This window comes from Benincasa hispida, chromosome 6, assembly GCF_009727055.1.
Source record: "Benincasa hispida cultivar B227 chromosome 6, ASM972705v1, whole genome shotgun sequence".
NCBI classification, from domain to species: domain Eukaryota; kingdom Viridiplantae; phylum Streptophyta; class Magnoliopsida; order Cucurbitales; family Cucurbitaceae; genus Benincasa; species Benincasa hispida.
The window spans coordinates 11,214,195-11,229,986 of NC_052354.1; positions in this window are offsets into that span (position 1 = coordinate 11,214,195).

Consider the following 15,792-nt stretch of genomic DNA (forward strand, 5'->3'; position numbering starts at 1 on the left):
GCGATATATACGAAAAAGTCAATAGAACTTCTTTCTAAGCCTCTATTCTTGTCTATGCGATGATGAATGATGCACACATAAACAAGGTGACTGCATACTATCATATCCTATTTCTAGGGTGCATGCGATGTGTTAATAGCAATAAAACTTATGTCTAAGTTTCTATTTCTTTCTTATGTGGTTCTAATCTGACTCTCTCAAGCCTAGATTCTAATTTGACTCTCTCAAGTTTAGATTTTATCTTTAGACTACTCTCTCAAGTATCTCTAATGGTGAATGACGCATACATAAGACAAGATGATCGCATAAAATGTAAATCTTAAGTCATGCTAGCGAAGTACTTCTCAACCCACTCAGAAATTTAGCTACTCATACGGAATATGAAGAGATAGAACATAGATTGAAATGAGATTTCCATTTTTTATAAATAAAGTACTAAATACAAAATAACAAATGGAATTGAGAGATAAGAAGCCCAGTAAGCAATGTCTTGCTTCTTGTTGCCTTTTACACTGTTCTTTTTCACTCAAACTCTGTTCTCGTTGTGTATTCTTGCTCTCACAAATGTTGGCCCTCTATCCTTTGTAACACTTTCCAACAGTCTCTCGATCTGTTCGAGAATGATCTCTTGACTTCCTCGTCTCCTTGTTCATCTCCGTCTTCTAAGTATATCTATGAGTATGTACGGACTAACAACTCTCTAACTTGTTCTACAGATTTGTGAACCCTTTTTACATTGGTGGCCTTTGGTATTTATAGAGCTTAAGGTGAAAAAGCGTTCCTTTCTAATGATTGTAATGATGGGCAGTTTAATTATCCTGCTCCGATGCACCGATTAGTGGTCACCGAAAGTTGAGTGTACTTGCTACAGTGTGGCTTTAACGGCTTGTAAACTAAATTCGGATTCAACCGTCATCAACTTTCCATCCCATTATGATTTATTATGTTGTCACCTTGATAAGCAGTTTTTATGTGGCCACCTCTTTAAGAAACTTCTCACGATCGCATACGATTTCATGACTTTGCGATCGCAATCTTCAAGTGCGCTAATGCCTTGTTCCTTTGGATCACAATTTCCCTTGCACCATCGCATTTTTCCTGCACATAGTAAGTAAATTAACTGCTTTTATGCGATGGGCACATGCGATCGTAATTCCTGTCAGTTTAGCGCTTTTGGACATTATATTGCTTATTTTACTGTCGCATTCTCTCATTGTTTTACTTATTTGAACTGTAATAACTTGTATTTCTACAGGTTATTAATCAGCAATGTTGTGCTCCGAGGTGATCTTCGTGACGATCACGTCTCTTCGATGCACTATCTCGTGGATCATATGATACTTCCGCTCTATGTGTTTGCCGCTCCTGTGACTCCTGGGCTCCTTGGAGTTCGCCACAGCACCACTATTGTCACAATAGAGGGTGATGGGCCTAGACATATCTAGAACAACTTCCAGCTCTGTCAAGAACTTTCTGAGCCAGACGGCCTCCTTAGCAGCTTCACAAGCCGCCACGTACCCGACCTCCATCATGGAGTCGGCGATGCACCCCTGCTTAGTGCTTCGCCACACTACAACTCCTCCATTAAGAATAAAATTGACCCTGAAGTGGAGTTTTGAGTGTCCTTATCAGTCTGAAAGTCAGAATTCGTGTATCCAATAAGGATCAAATCTTTAGACCCATATACGAGCATGTAGTCCTTCGTTCTTTGAAGATACTTGAGGATGTTCTTAACTGCGGTCCAGTGACCCTGGCCTGGGTTAGACTAATACCTACTGACTATTCCCACAACATAGCAGATGTCTGGCCTAGTGTAGAGCATCACATACATCAAACTATGAACGACAGATGCATATGGGACACATCTCATCTCCTTAACCTCTTGAGGCATCTTAGGACACATGTCTTTAGACAAAGTGACTCCATGCCTGAATGGCAGTAGGCCCCTTTTGGAGTCTTGCATCAAGTACTTGAGCAAGATCTTGTCAATATACGATGCCTGAGACAGCGCTAGCACTTTGTTCTTACGATCCCAAAAGATCTGTATACCCAGAACAACTGAGCCTCTTCCAAATCTTTCATTTAGAATTGGGTCACTAGCCAGTTCTTAATTGCAGTCAGTAGACCTACATCATTCCCAATGAGTAGTATATCGTCTACATATAACACTAAAAAACTACTAAACTGTTGATGATCTTCTTGTAAACACAAGGTATATCAATGTTTTGGTCAAAGCCATAGGATTTGATCATAGTATCAAACCGAATATTCCAAAATCGAGATGCTTGTTTTAGCCCATAAATGGACCGTTTCAGTTTGAAAAATTTTTGCTCTTGACCTTGTGCAATGAATCCTTCGGATTGCACCATGTAAATGGTCTACTCAAGATTGCAAACTTAAACATGTATGCAGAAACATACAAGTGGATCGTGTTTAAGTGATAACCTAAATGGTCTGTAGTATAGGATAAGGTTGGGTAACTTATCCTGGTGACACTACGAGTATAACCCGCTTTGTAGGTATTACAAATGTTGTTAAGTGCTACAAATGATTTGATTTTGATCATTCATACATTAGACATGCGAGCGGGGATATTCTAATACAAAAGAGTTTGTATACAATCGGACCATGAGATGATTCGTCTCTTTATATAACGCCGTTGATAATTGAAACTTACATCTTACTAAAACGACCATAGGTGACATGACTTTAATCCTGAGTGTTTTGGGAACTCCTGCCTATGAGGGCGGTCCTTTGATTAGTATGCGTGAGAGTGGCCAGATTGCCAACTCAACAAGCCTACCTTTTTGGGGATTTGTCTGATTGGGGAGCTGGAAACTCAGTTACACAAGAAGGAATTCATTCCTTCCCTGAAGTAGGGGTAAGTATATAGATTGCAACATCAAGGGCTGATTTCAGGTCTTGAACATAGTGGCCAAAGCTTCTCTTGGGAAGAGAGGATTCAGTTATAGTAAGACTATGACTTATTGTTCATTAGAGGAATCAGTGGTACTTAAGAAGTTAGATGTAACTACAGGGGCAAAACGGTAAATTGGCTCAACTGTACTTACGAACGATCTGTAAAAGGTTATCGCACTGTTGATTGGTTAATATGGACACAAATATATCTTTAGTGAGAAGAGTGCAACTTTCGGTCTTTAGTGGAGTGCCCGACAGTTAACGAATGGTGGATCCTGTGACTAAAGAGTTTAGTCAGTTATTCACGTATCGTTGGAGCTTCAAGCTACAAGTCCATAAGGTCCCTTTGGTAGCTCAATGGGTTCAAGTTGAGTATAAAATTTTGGGGTTGTTTTGAAGTGTTCAAATTAACAAGAGGAAATTCAATTATATATGATATAATTGGTGTGATGTATGAGATACATCAAGTGGAGGAATTGATATAAATATTATTTATATTAACTACCATAAAATAGGAAAAGAACTATGGTTTGTATGTTTCATGAGATGAAATATCAAAACTATAGGTTATAAATATAATATGATAAATTGGTTATCATATTTATTTATAATATATTAATTATATGATAATTAATTCTTTTTCTCTAATAACTGATGGAGTGGGAGGTTATTGGTAGTTTTATGGTAACTGTGAGATAAAAGAAAAATTGTTTTCCTAATTTTAGAAGTTACTTAATTCGGAAAGTTCTCACGGATAAACTATCAAGTGAAAGAGTTTCACTAAGCGATAGCATTGAGAGACTACATGATCAGCTAAGTGATCACTTACCTTTGGCTATATGATAGTTAATCAGCTGATCGTTGCTACACGATCGAGTGGCTAAGTCTATATGATAGGCTGTCATTTGCTAAACGATCGAGCACATCGTCTATACGATAGACAATATCTTCTCTCCCAATTTCTTGATCGTCGACTCGATCGTAGTCCTCAAGTTTCTTCCTTAAGCCAAGATCATACAGAACCCACAACTTCTGAATTCTCACACCGAGAATACCAAGGTAGCCATTGTGGTGTGTCCTTACTTAGTTCGTGGATCAAGTTAGACTCGATTGGGTTCGTGAAGGCTGTGTTTGTTGGCTGTACCGGTCGTTACGTTTGAGTGTACTGTACTTGAATGCTTGTAGATTGATCGAGGGATTTGTGAAGAATGGTTCTTCAAAGGTATGCATCCTCTACCCTTTGTATCATCGTTTAGCATGCTGTAATTTCTATATATGCATGACCTGTTAGTTTCTGTTTTTAGACTGTAATTGTTTGTGTTCAAAGGAATTTAGAATGATCCCTTCCACTGCTCACAGAAATCCTCGTGTTTGATTTCCTTCAATTGGTATCAGAGCCAGGTTGTTATTATATTCCAAATACCATTTCTGTTTTGAACTTCTTTTATAGTCGTGGTGGGTTTTAAGTTTGTTCTGCATTGCGTTTAAGAGTTAAATGTGTTTGTGGTTGTGTTCATGAATGTTTATGGGTGCCTCTATCTAAAGTTTTCTTTAAGTTTACAAAGTGTTAATTTGTAAAAGCCCCTGCATTTTTGGGCATAATTAACAAGCAATAGAGTTTGTAATTCAAAGTTTTGAAGTTTATTGAGTCATTCATGATGAAGTTTCGAAGCATAGAGATGCGGTTCTCATCGAGGAAGAAGAACAAAGGTTGGTCATATCGTGTAGCCTAAGGTAAACAATCGTTGAGATTTGGCTAAACAATTATGTATAAAAGTTCTGTGCGATTGTGTAGTATATACTAAACTATGCTAAATGATGGGGTAAAGAGTTTGCTTTATCGCGTAGTGTTGGTTGCTTGATCGCGTGGATGCTAGAGGTAAACAATCGCATAGAGCATTTTATGCTCATCGTTTAATAAAAGGTGCGTACACTAAATGATCCTGTAGTTCAGCATGCCTCATCGCATAGTTACTGACTACATGATCACCTGGTATACGATAACTTACGCTTGCTCAGTGATCGTTTAGACAATTATGCTTCACCGTATCGTTGTCGTTTAGTCGATCGCTTACGGCTTGTGTTGCATGATGCGCGTTGCACGATCGCGTGCCTTCATGCTTCATTGCATAGTTAAAGGTACACGATCATTGCTAAACGATTGTTTAAGCTTAGGAAGCATTGGTAAACGATTGAGTAAAGAGTTTACTCTCTCGTATAGGCAATCATAAGGATTTGGTACACAATCAAAGAGACGCATTTCTTCGCCCGAACGGTTCAAGACCCAGTTCGCCTGTTTGAACCGGAGACTCATTGTGCTGTGTAATAGTTAGCTTTGTTTTTTTTTTTTTTTTTTTTTTTTTTGAGGATTTAAGGCTAATTATCCCGGTCCATCAATTTTATTTTATATATATGAGATGTATGTTGTTTATATGCCATAATGTATGACATATAGATTTAAATCCGATCTTAGGTTATGCATTTTATTCGTGCATCATATATTATAAGTGTTATAATATAGTTTTTGGCATGATGAAATTACAAGAAAGCATGTGCATGCATCATGAAATATATGAGTTATATTTATGCATGTAGTAAGCATATTCATGCATCATCTTTATATTATAAGAGTTATAGTATAAGGGTGTATGGAAGCATGTATGCTTGGTTCGTTGCTTTATTATATAAGTGTTATATAAAATTAGTAATGAATGAACAATGCATAGAGCATGACACTTAGGCTAATTTATAAGAGTTATAAATGCCTTGTATGTGTAGCTTCGCATTGTGTTGGTTTTAGTTGTTTCTTGTTATAAGCGTTATACTGGAAATTAGAACTAAAATCGATAAGAAAGAGTTGCATGCGAACTTAGGCAAACTCATGTTTTAAAAGGGTTTTAAAATTGGATTGAGATAGACCTAAGTTCAAGTTTTAACGAGATTAGATACTAAGTTTAATCTTTTTAAATCGGTTTAATAGCATCAAAGTGATTTCCATAAAAGATTAAATTTGTATTAAATCTATCTATAAGGGACCTTTTATCTAAGGCGGGTTTTGTCTTGGCTGGAGTATTTAACCTAACAGAAATGGAACACCCCTACCTGGTAACCTACCTAGAAAAGTGAATTAGATAGATTTTCTATAAGAATACAACAGTTGATCAAAAACTTCGTTAAAGAGTTTAATGAATGATGATCAAAAGTTGTTCAACTTTCCAAAGTAAGCATTACTTTTTGGCAAACTTAAAAAATTCACTTAGTTAAAATTCTTAGCCATATTTTTTCTAAGTAAACTATACCCTAGGTTATAAAATACTCAGTGGGAGGAAGAGATATATATGATATGTCAATGATTCCGGTCATGTTTCTCCCTGAATGTTTACGCCATGAGATTCATGCTTGGCCTCGTGGTGCCTTTGGAGCATCCCCCTTCGAATGGTGTTTGCATGAGGCAATATCAAGGTGGACGGAGAGAGTATTTATAGTAAGTGGGTGAAGAATGTGTGTCAACATGTCCTGCGGTCTCCTTCATTGGTTCGCACCGTGAGATCTTCTTGCACTCCCTCATGGGGCCATGAGAGTGTCCCCCTTCGGATGGGTTTTGTGCGGTTGGTCAATATCAAGTGAACTCTAGAAATGGATAGGGCCACTTTAGTTTTTGCCCCAATCAGATTTTTTCCCTTTGGATTGGCTGCTTGGGGCAGAGCTCTAGGGCCTAAAATGACTGGTCACACTTACGGGAAATTGTTAAGCAAGTTAATGATTTCTTGATCGAATCAATGATGGCTAGTTGTTATAGGAGTAAGTGTTGTTCTGGTATTAATGGCTTTCTGGTATTAATGGCTGCTTGAGCGGGTCTCAATTCAGATGAAGGATAAATTGACTACCCTTCAGTGGCTTTTGTCCTAAACCTTTGAAGCATCATTGCGAAATTAGATGTCACACGAGGTTCATTTCAGTTTTGCTAAACCGTATTGGATGTTGTTTTTTCAACGAGTATTTGCTAAAACCTAATGTAGGTTAATGTGTTTGTTTTTTCAGCAACATGAATGATTTTCTGTTAGTTGCCTCTTTTAATTTGACCGATTAGATACATTGGAAAGATTCTGTTAAAATATATTTTGTGGTAAACGACCTCGAGTTTTTCATGGTTGAGGAGTGTCCTCAAGTCCCGACCCTTGATCCACCGCAAATTGTTCGTAATGCATATGAGGTGTGGATGAAGACTACTCGAGTTTTTCATGGTTGAGGAGTGTCCTCAAGTCCCGACCCTTGATCCACCGCAAATTGTTCGTAATGCATATGAGGTGTGGATGAAGACTAACTCATTGGCTCGACTTCACATTTTGGCTAGCATACCTGATGCATTGGCCAAAAGGGTTGAGAATATGGTTATTGCACGTGAGATCATGGACTCGTTGCAAGAATTGTTTGAATGTTAGTTCTCACTTCTTGAGCACAATGGGATGGATGACAAAGAAACCAGTAGTGTCAGTTCCCAAAATAACCTCTAATCTTTCTTGAATGTCAAAGGAGTAGAAGAGAAAGCAAGTGTTGCTGACTCTATTGAAGTTCATCGGCGAGAAGTGTTCTCTGAAATGGAACTTAGAGTTTATTTAGGTTCTGATACTGATCCCACTACTCTCCAGAAGAAGAAGAAGTCTAAAGACCGTAAATATGATTTATTTGTCTTGGAGAAGTGTTTGATAGAGAATGTTGATTCTACCTGGATCCTTGATTCAGGTGCTACTTATCACGTTAGTTCTTCCTACTAAAGATTTAGTTCCTGGCAATTGTTGCAAGAGGGAGAGTTGACTCTTCAAGTCGGTACTGGTGAGGTTGTTTTAGCTGTTGCTGTAGACAGGCTGAAGTTATTTTTGGACAAGAAACGTTATCTATTACTAGATAATGTTTTTGTAGTTCCTCATATTAAGAGGAACTTAATCTCAATTTCTTGTCTCATTGACCAAGGTTATACCGTCTCATTTTCTGAGAGTAAAGTGTTTATTTTCAAGAATGGTATGGAGATTGGTTTTGGTTTCATAGAAAATAACTTGTATGTACTAAGGTCGTTAGTCATAAAAGTCTTGCTTAATACTGAAATGTTCAGTACGACAACAACTGCAAAAAGACCAAAGGTTTCTCCTTAGGAAAACGCCCATCTTTGACATCTAAGATTAGGTCACATCAACCTCAATAGGATTGAGAAGTTGGTGAAATGTGGACTTCTAAAGAGTTTAGAAGAAAACTCCTTGCTGGTATATGAATCATGCCTTGAAGGCAAAATGACCAAACGATCTTTTTCTGGAAAAGGTTATAGAGCCAAGGAAACCTTGGAACTTATATATTCAGACCTCTGTGGTCTGATGAATGTTAGAGCTCGATGTGGGTATGAATATTTCATCTCTTTCATAGATGTTACTCAAGATATGGGTTTTTATACCTAATGCAACGTAAGTTTGAAGCCCTTGGCAAGTTCAAGGAGTATAAGGCTGAAGTTGAAAACTTGTTAGGTAAGAAGATAAAAACACTATGATCTGATCGTGGTGGAGAGTATATGGACCTCGAATTCTAGAACTATATGATAGAACATGGAATCACGTTCCAACTCTCGGCCCTAGATACACTTCAGAAGAATGGTGTATCAGAAAGGAGAAATAGAACCTTGTTAGACATGGTTCGGTCTATGATGAGTTATGCTCATCTTCTAGAGTCGTTTTGGGGATTTACAGTGGAGACTGCATGTTATATTTTGAACAACGTTCCCTTGAAAAGTGTTTCTGAAACACCTTTTAAGCTGTGGAGAGGTCGTAAAAGTAGTTTACGCCACTTCAGGATTTGGGGATGTTCGGCCCACGTGCTAGTGGCTGACCCAAAGAAGTTGGAACCACGTTCAAAAGTTTGCCTCTTTGTAGGCTACCCCAAGGAAACAAGGGGTGGATACTTCTATGATTCGAGTGAAAATAAGGTGTTTGTGTCGGAAAATGCCATCTTCTTGGAAAAAGACCACATCAGGGATCATAAACCACGAAGTAAGCTTGTTTTACATGAGATTTCTGGTGAGACTACTGAGGATTCAACTAGAGTTGTTGGACAGACTGACAGATCAACAAGAGTTGTTGAGGTTGGTTCATCTAGTCAACCATCTCAAGAGTTGAGACTGCCTCGATGTAGTGGGAGGGTTATGAACCCACCGGAACATTACATGGGTTTGATTGAAGCCCAAAACACCATATCTGATGATGGAATCGAGGATCCATTGTTTATAAGCAAGCAATGGAGGATGTTGACAAAGATGAGTATATTAAAGCCATGAACCAGGAAATAGAGTCTATGTACTTCAATTCTATTTGGAAAATTGTGGATAAGCCTGATGGGATAAAACCTATAGGGTGTAAGTGGATCTACAATGGCTTATACTCAGGTCAAGGGAGTGGACTATGAGGAAAATTTCTCACTTGTTGTCATGTTGAAGTCTATCAGGATACTCCTGTCCATAGCCATATTTTATGATTATGAGATATGGAAAATGGACATCAAGACTGCCTTTCTTAATGGTAATCTTGAGAAGACCATCTACATGGCTTAACCAGAGGGGTCATTGTTCTAGATCAAGAGCAAAGAGTTTGCAAGGTTAATAGGTCCATTTATGGCCTAAAACAAGTGTCTAGATCGTGGAACATTAGATTTGACAGTGCGATCAAATCGTTTGGCTTTGATAAGAATGTTGATAAGCCTTGTGTTGACAAGAAGATCGTCAACAACTCAGTAGCTTTTCTGGTATTGTATGTGGATGATATCCTACTCATTGGGAATCATGTAAGTTTTCTGACTAACATTAAAAAGTGGCTAGCCACCCAGTTCCAAATGAAAGATTTGGGAGAGGTGCAGTATGTTCTAGGGATCCAGATCATTCGGGATTAAAAGAACAAGAGGTTGGCCTTGTCTCAAGCATCGTACATTGATCAAATGTTGATCAGGTACAGGATGTTGGATTCCAAAAGGGGTTTATGACCCTTTAGGCATGGAATTGTTTTGTCTAAGGAATAGTGTCCTAAGACACCTCAAGAGGTTGAGGAGATGAGATGGATTCCCTATGCTTCAATTGTTGGAAGCTTAATGTATGTAATGTTATGTACTAGACCTGACATTTGTTATGCAGTAGGGATTTTCAGTTGTTATCAGTCCAATCCAGGATTAGATCACTGCACGGTGGTCAAAACGATTCCCAAGTATCTTCGGAGAACGAGGGACTATATGCTCGTGTATGGAGATAAGGATTTGATCCTTACAAGATACACAGACTCTGATTTTCAGACTAATAGAGATTCTCGAAAATTGACATCAGGGTCAGCGTTCACTCTAAACGGAGGGGTTGTAGTTTGGCGAAGCATCTAGCAAGGATGCATCACAGACTCACTATGGAAGCCGAATACGTAGCCGCTTGTGAAGCTGCTAAAGAGGCTATTTGGTTTAGGAAGTTCCTTACAGATTTCGAAGTTGTTCCAAATATGTCTTTGCTGATCACTCTCTATTGTGATAATAATGGGGTTGTGGAAAATTCTAAGGAACCTCGGAGTCATTGTAGGGGAAAGCATATTGAACGAAAGTATCATTTGATTAGGGAGATTGTTCATCGCACTGATGTGATAGTCAGGAAGATTGTCGGAGTACAACGTTGCTAATCCGTTTAAAAAGGCCCTCACGGCTAAAGTGTTCGAGGGTCATCTGAAGAGTCTGTGTCTATGGGACATGCGCCATCTTGTCTAGGACAAGTGGGAGATGATACTGGGTATAGAGTATGCCCTAGTTTATTGTATATTGTACTTGTTTTTCATGTATTGTACATTAGTCTCCTGAGGCATTAGGACAAGTGGGAGATTGTTGGGATTGGTGTCCTAATTCTCCCGGAGTCTCGTAGTTTGTAAACATTGTACACATTGTTATCAATAAAATAAGAGTTATTTTATTTGCATTTATTCATATCCAATAAACAAAGATCCGTGATTATTGTATGTAAACTTAAGCATGTATATGAGATATACAAGTGGATCATGCCTTAAGTAATAACTTAAATGGTCTGTAGTAGAAGGATTAAAGAGGGATACCTTATCCTGATGACACTACGGATACGACCGGCTTTGTAGAGGTTTACAAGTGTTGTGAACTACTACAGATGGTATGATCCTGACCATTCATGAGACATGCGAGCAGGGGCGTCCTATACAAAGAGTTTGTATAAGACCGGACCATAAGATGATTCGTTTCTTTATATAACGCCATTGATAATTGAGATTTACATCTCACTAAAACGACCATAGGTGACATGACTTTAATCCTGAGTGTTTTGGGAATTCCTGCCTGTGAGGGAGATCCTTTGATTAGTATGGGTGAGAGTGGCCAGATTGCCAACTCAACAAACCTACCTTTTTAGGGAGTTGTCTGATTGGGGAGCTGGGAACTCAGTTACACAAGACGGAATTCACTCATTCCCCAAAGCAGGGATAAGTAGATAGATTGATCCTTTAAGGGCTGATTCTGGGTCTTGAACATAGTGGCCACAACCTCTTTTTGGAAGAGAGGACTCAATTATAGTAAGACTATGACTTATTGTTCATTAGAGGAATCAGTGATACTTAAGGAGTTAGATGTAACTACAGAGGCAAAACGGTAAATTGGCCTAGCTGTACTTACGAGCGATCTGTGAAGGGTTTGCACTGTTGATTGGTTAATATGGACACAAAAATATATCAGTAGTGAAAAGAGTGCAGCTGTCAGTCTTTAATGGAGTGCTCGGCAGTTAACAGATGGTGGATCCCATGACTAAAGAGTTTAGTCAATTATTCACATACCATTGGAGTTTCAAGCTATAGGTCCATAAGGTCCCATTGGTAGCTCAATGGGTTGAAGTTGAGAATCGGATTTTGGGGTTGATTTGAAGTGTTCAAATTAACAAGAGGAAATTCAATTAGATATGATATAATTGGTGTGATGTATGGGATACATCAAGAGGAGGAATTGATATAAATATGATTTATATCAACTACCATAAAATAGGAAAAAAACTATGGTTTGTATGTTTCATGAGATGAAATATCAAAACTATAAGTTAGAAATATAATATGATAAGTTGTTTATCATATTTATTTATAATATATTAATTATATGATAATTATTTCTTTTTCTCTAATAACCGATTGAGTGGGAGGTTATTGGTAGTTTTATGGTAACCGTGAGATAAAAGAAAAATTGTTTTCCTAATTTTTAGAAGTTACTTGATTCGGAAAGTTCTCATGGATAAACTATCAAGTGAAAGAGTTTCACTAAGTGATAGCATTGAGAGACTACACAATCAGCTAAGTGATCGCTTACCTTTGACTATACGATAGTTAATTAGCTGATCATTGCTACACGATCGAGTGACTAAGTCTATGCGATAGGCTGTCGTTTGCTAACTGATCGAGCACATCGTCTATACGATAGACAACATCTTATCTTCCACTTGCTTGATCGTTTACTCGACCGTAGTCCTTCAATTTCTTTCTTAAGCCAAGATCATACAGAGCCCACAACTTCTGGATTCTTACACCGAGAATACCATGGTAACCATTATGGTTGTGTCCTCACTCAGTTCATGGATTGAGTAAGACTCGATTGGGTTCATGGAGGATGTGTCCATTGTGTTCGTGTTTGTTGGTTATACCAGACGTTGCGTTCGAGTGTGCTATTCTTGGACGTTTGTAGATTGACCGAGGGATTTGTGAAGAATGGTTCTTCAAAGGTATACATCCTCTATCCCTTGTATCATCGTTTAGCATGATGTAATTTCTGTATATGCATGACCTGTTAATTTCTGTTTTTAGACTGTAATTGTTTGTGTTCAATTCGAATGAAATTTATAACAATCCCTTCCGCTGCTCATGGAAATCCTCGTATTTGATTTCCTTCAAGAGTGGCTAGATCGCTGACTAAACAAGCCTACCATTTTGGGGATTCGTCTGATTGGGGAGCTGGGAACTCAGTTACTTAAGATGGAATTCACTTCTTCCAAGAAGCAGGGGTAAATAGATAAATTACTCCCTTAAGGGCTAATTCCGGTTCTTGAACAATGTGGCACCACACCCTCTCTTGGCCCGAGAGGGTTTAGTCATAGTGGAACTATAATCTATTGTTCATTAGAGGGATCAGTGGTACTTAAGGAGCTAGATATAACTACAGGCGCAAAACGGTAATTTGGCCCAGCTGTACTTACGAGCAATTTGTGAAGGATCATCGTACGATTGATTGTAATATCCAATGGACACAGAAATATATCTGTAGTGCGAAGATTGTAACTTTCGGACTTTAGTGGAGTGTCCGACAGTTAACGAATGGTGGATAATGTGATTAAAGAGTTTAATCAGTTATTCACGTACCATTGGAGCTTCAAGGTACAGGTTCATAAGGTCCCCTTGGTAGCTTAATGGATTTAAGTTGAGAATCAATTTTTAGGTTAATTTGAAATGTTCAAATTAACAAGAAGGAATTTGATTATATATGAGATAATTAAATTATAAATGATATAATTGATATAATGTATTCGATACATTATTGTTTAATTGGAGGAATAAATATTTGAATATGATTCAAATTTATTTTCTATGAATAAGATTCATAATTATTAAATTTAATATAAATATGATTTATATTAAATGCCTTAAAATATAGAAAAAGAACTATGGTTTATATATTGTATATGATGCAATATTAAAACTATAGGTTATAAATATAATATGATAAGTTAGTTATCATATTTATTTATAATTTATTAATTATTTGATAGTTAAATCCTTTTTCTCTATAACCACCCTTAGTGGGTAGCTATTCAGTTTTTTGTGGCAAAAATCGGATATATGAAATATGATTTCATTATTCCAAAAGAGAAAAATTTCACTATCGAGTAAGCAATCGAGTATCTATATGACAACATTAAGAGCCTATGCGATAGACAAGTTTCTCTAAACGATCAAGAGCCTTTGCTAACTGATAGCCTTGTTTCTACTTGATCATCTTCCTTCTTCAACTCTAAACTTCCCTCTAAGCAAAATTAGCCAAAGCCCACAACTCTTGGATTCTCACACCGAGAATACTAAGGTCATCAAGTGGTAGTGTCCTACTTTTGGTTCAAGTTTTTCGTTGCTGTTTGCTACTGTTCGAGGAGAGTTCTTGACTTGTTTGAACGCATTTATGAATGAGTACGATCGAAGGATTAACTTGAAGAATGGTTCTTGAAAGATATAATCTCTAAAATTTGTTTTTATTTCAAAAGCATGCTATAATTTAAGTTTTATGCATAATCTACTCATGTTGACTGTAAATGTATGCGTTCAATCGAAATAAGATTTAGACGATTCGCTTCTACTCATAGATTCTCTGTAAATAGAGTTCCTCCACATGAATAATTAATTAAACTCTTTAATTACATTATTCGCCATCTGTTAATTGTCGGGCACTCCACTAAAGACTGAAAATTTCATTTTTCACACTACAGATATATTTCTATGTCCATTGGATATAACCAAGCAACAGTACAATGACCCTTCACAAATTGCTCGTAAGTACAGCTAAGCTAAATTATCGTTTTGCCCCTGTAGTTACATCAAACTCCTTAAGTACCACTGATCCCTCTAATGAACAATAGATTATAGTCCCACTATGACTAAACCCCTCTCAGGCCAGAAGATGGTGTGGCTCCACATTGTTCAAGACTCGGAATCAACCCTTAAGGGAGCAATTTATCTACTTATCTCTACTTCGGAGAAGGAGTGAATTCCATCTTGTGTAGTTGTGTTCCCAACTCCCCAATCAGACGAATCCTCAAAATAGTAGGCTTGTTGAGTCAGTGATCTAGCCACCCTCACCTATACAAATCAAAGGACTGTCCTCATATACAGGAGTTCACAACTCACTCAGGATTCAGGTTATGTTACCTATGGTCTACTTGGTGAAATGTAAGTCTCTATTATGAACGACGTTATATAATGAGACTAAACATTTCATGGTCTAGTCTTATACAAACTCTTTTATATAGAATATCCTCGCTCGCATGTCTAATACATGAATGATCACAATCAGATCATTTGTAGCAATTTACAACAATTGTAACATCTACAAAGTGGGCCATACTTGTTGGTCTATGACTTATTGTTCATTAGAGGGATCGGTGATGCTTAAGGAATTAAATGTAACTACAAAGGCAAAATGATAATTTTGGCCCAACTGTAGTTATGACCAATTTGTGAAGGGTCGTCGCACTGTTGACTGGTTATATCCAATGGAAATAGAAATACATCTGTAGTGCGAAGAGTGCAACTGTCGGTCTTTAGTGGAGTGAACGTCGGTTAATGGATGTTTAGTAATTTAATTATAGGAATTTAATTAATTATTCAAATACCATTGGAGCTTCAATCTACAGGTCCATAAGGTCCCCTTTGTAGCTCAACTGAGATTATTGAGAATTAATTTTGGATGAATTTGAATTGTTCAACTTAATTGAGGGAATTAATTATATATGATATAGTTAATCTAAATTAATTATATGTGATATAATTAATGTAATGTATTTGATACATTATAATATAGAGTTTATTTTGAGAGGAATTAAATATTTGAATATGATTCAAATACTAATTATCTGTATTGAATTTATATAATTAAATTTAATATGAATTGGATTTATATTAAATATCATGTATTATTGAGAGAAATTAATACTATAGGTTATATTGTATTTGATAAATATTAAAACTATAGATTATGTGTTATATTTGATATAACATATAGTTTAATATATGTATATGATAAGATGGTTATCATATATATATATATATTATA